General features: G+C 39.5%; 1 pseudogene across 1 annotated transcript; it reads left to right on the top strand.

The window, feature by feature from the left end:
• Positions 1 to 1066: 1066 nt before the first annotated feature.
• Positions 1067 to 1830, top strand: LOC308617904 (small ribosomal subunit protein uS2-like; annotated as a pseudogene). Its single transcript has one exon. The product of its transcript is annotated as a small ribosomal subunit protein uS2-like (transcript).
• The last annotated feature ends 2123 nt before the right edge of the window (positions 1831 to 3953 follow it).

The following is a 3953-nucleotide window of genomic DNA, read 5'->3' as shown; positions in this document are numbered from 1 at the left end:
CAGGTGAGACTTGCTGACCTGAAGCAGAAGCTGCTGGAGCCATAAACTGGTAGGAACACAAACAGTAATTTTGGTGAATATCTGGCTGGAAGCAGAATGTGGATTAAGATAAGAGCGAGAGACTTCTTGGGCTGCAGTCTTAAGAGGGTCCCTACATTTTCATGGGCTTTGTGTCTGGTACCTCCACTAGGTTCTCACCATGAAGATCCAAGAAAGATCCCTGTGGCTCTCGGGGAGAAGGGAAGAGTAATCATTGTGAAATAAACCAACAGTTGAACCATAATGAAGGATACTCTCCTGGCCAAAGGACTTTTTCAGAGCCTTATCCCAGCTGGTGGAAGGGAACCCCTCCCATTCCACCCCCCTCCAGGCTTCCTGTTTCACCTGAAGAGGGAAAACAAAAACAAAAAACAAAAGCATCGTCAACAGGGATCAGAGGTTCAAGGAAATAGATTGGGAAGGCTGCAGCCAGGGAAGGGAGTGCAGAGCAGTGGGTAGGGGAAGCTGTACCATGGAGAAACACCTGTGAAGGTCACAGTCCAAGATCAAGGCCGATTAAAACACTGAAATTTAATTGAAAGATTATAGAATGCTCCCCCTTGCCCACACCATACTACCACACCAACAGGCCTCCAGTAAAACAGTAGATTACACCTCTAAGTCCTACAAGAAGCAGACTCTCTCTGAGGAGGCATTCTCAGGAAAGCCCAATGTCAAGAGGAAAAACAAAGCAAGGACACTAGAGGAATTCGAATCTTCTAGAACCTATTGCTACAGCAAAAGTTAACATAAATCTTCATACTAAAACCCTATTTACCTCATTCTAATTATTCATACATATCATATTCACCTTTCAACCAAAAATTACAAGGCCTGCCAAAGGCAAGAAAAAACAGACTGAAGTGACAGAGCAAGCATTAGAACCAGACTTAGATGTGACACAGATTTGGGGATTATCAGACAGAGAATTGAAAATAGCTGTGATTAGCCTTTATGTGCTACCCAGAGAAGGAGTCCATACAGCATTGTTCTGGGTTCTGTTGTAACTTAGAGGGAAACTTTCACAATGTCCAGAGCCCTCAATGTCCTGCAAATAAAGAGGAAGAGTTCCTTAAATTCCTCGCAGCAGGAACACACTTAGGTGGTACCAACCTTGACTTCTAAATGGAATAGTCCATCACCAAAGGTAAAGTGATAGCATCTACATCATAAATCTGAAGAAAATCTGAGAGAAGCTTCTGCCAGCAGCTGGTGCCATTGTTGCCTTTGAAAACCCAGCTGATGTCAGTGTCATATCATCCAGGAATATTGCCCAGTGAGCTGAGCTGAAGTTTTCTGCTCTATTGCTAACTGCCTTACTCCTAGAACTTGGAACTAGATCCAGGAAGCCTTACTGGAGCCGAGACTCTTGGTGGTTACTGATCCCAGGGCTGACAACCAGCCTCTCACAGGGGCATCTCCTGCCTACTATTGCTCTGTGTGACACAGACTCTCCTCTGTGCTATATGGACATTGCCACCCATACAAGGGAGCTCACTCAGCAAGTCTGATGTGATGGATGCTGCCCCAGAAGTTCTACATGTGCATGGTACCATCTCCCAGGAACACTCATGGAAGGCCATGCTTGATCTCTACTTCTACAGAAATCCTAAAGAGATTGAAAAGGAAGAAGAGGGTGCTACTGAAAAGGCTGTGACCAAGGAGAAATTTCAGAGTAAATGCACTGCTCCAGCTCCTGAGTTTACTGTTACTCAACCCAAGGTCTCAGGCTGGGCTGAAGGCATGAAGGTTCCTCCTGTGCCTTTTCAGCAGTTTACTGCTGAAGAATAGTCTGCAGCTCCCACTGCTCAGGCCATTGGGCATAGAGGAGCAACCACTGAGTGTTCTTAAGCTGTTCATCTACAGATTCTTAAACAGAAAATGGAAATAAGGTTGTTGGAAAATAAACAGTTTCTGAAAATGTTTTTAATAAAACAAAATAACTATGATTAATATGGTAAGGGCCCTAATGAAAAAAAAATTGACAACATGCAAGAACAGAGAGGTAGTATAAGCAGAGAGATGAAAAATCTAAGAAAGAATCAAAAAGAAATGTAAGAAGTCAAAAAACACTCTAACAGAAATGAAGACTGCTTTCTATGGGCTCATCAGTAGATGTGACATGGCTGAGGAAAGAATCAGTGAGCTTGAAGATAGATCAGTAGAAATAGTTTAGTTAAAGAATCTAAAGGTTGGAAGAGACATTAAAAGTTATCTAATATATCTTTTCATTTTCCTTCTGAAACTTTGGATTAAAAATACATTCTCTTTTCTGATGGTATGCCAATGATGTAAATAATTATCTAACTCTCGCCATCAAGACTATTGCAAATAGAAGCATATCATTTTGACACAACTAACACAGATGTAACAACTTTAGGCATTTAAATACCATTTGCCTATAAAGAACAATGCAACACACAAGTTATAAACATTTATGATTTAATTTGGAAAATTAGAACAGGATTTATCCCACTATTGCATATTATCATGAACGATTCTTTTTAACATCTTTGTACTGTCATTCTTTTACTAAATGCCCTACATTTTTCATGCTTTATTTTTTATACTTGTCTACTGCTACTTTGATCCTATCTGGCATTAAGGATCAGTTGTCAAACATTGGAACTAAAAGCTTTTAGCTATGGCCTTGCCTCCTTGGATTCCAGTATTCAACATCACTCAGTCAGTGTTCGACTTCAGTCCAGCTGTTCATGTTTGCACATTTAGGTAACTTGCTTCCAAATATTCATGACAGTGAACTATTGAAAGTCAAGTTACTGCTAAGCGGACTTTTCTATATATTGTAATGTCAGAAGAATAGTGCAGTAGTTTCTTAAGATTATTAGCTTTTCTGGGTTTCATTGAATGAAATTGGTGTTTAAGCTCGTATTCACATATTTCATGTACTCATATGTGAAATTCTGTGCTAGTGTAGAGGTGGCTAAGAAGAGGTGGCCCCTGCCTTCAAGGCATGATCAAGCTAGAACTGTAGTATTAGAATCAACTTGGAATATTTTTAAAATTCTGTCATTCAGCCTTGTTTGAGTCGAAGTCCAAACATATAACGTTTCTTAAGAATGTCTCAGATAATTTTAATGTGCCACCAGGGTTAGAATTACTGAACTATATTGATAAAAATATCATGCAAATAGATATGAAAGTGATTGATAAGGATGTTACACACACATACACACACACACACATGTATGCACTCGTGAGATTTCAGAGGGCGGGGAGTTCATGTTCAACGGAGAGAAGGCAACAAATGTTTCTGAGCTTAAAGGGCTGTAAAGATTTTGGAGAGGAATACCTGACTGAGTGGAGTTGCATTCCTGGCAGGGGGACACTAATAATGAAAGAAAACAAAGAAATGCACTTGACAATGACCTTTTTGAATGGTATAGAGAGGAGCCAGACCCAGAAGAGAATACTGCAAGGAACTGTGGGAAGTAAGATAAGACAGAGAGCAGGGTCCCAACTGAGAAGACCTTAAAAACTTGAATTTCAGGGTGATGTCATTATAAAGCACTTCTTAAATAGTTTTTTTTTTTTTGCATTATTTAACTATCAGGACACTTAAATCCATGATCCTGTTACCCAGCTTAAGTATTAAACTTTATTAATGCAGTTGATATCTCTCCCTTCCCTAATCATAACTGTCCCACCCTCTGCAGAGGTAATCCTCATCCTAAATTTGATGTTTATTATTCTCATACATTTCTTAATACTTAGATACATAGGGACTTATTTTCCCAAACAAAACCAATTTTTCAAGTTAAAAATTTATTGTAAAGAATTGAAGGGAATAAATATGGCCTTGAGTTTACAGACAAAGTAATGGATATCAAGGAATGGGAAGGAAATTTAGCACCTTAAATATAGAGAATGAGGAAACAATGAGTCAGACAAAG

This window comes from Mesoplodon bidens (genome assembly GCF_964165515.1).
Source record: "Mesoplodon bidens genome assembly, chromosome: 5".
Classification (NCBI taxonomy): domain Eukaryota; kingdom Metazoa; phylum Chordata; class Mammalia; order Artiodactyla; family Ziphiidae; genus Mesoplodon; species Mesoplodon bidens.
This window is presented reverse-complemented; position numbering and strand designations above follow the sequence as displayed.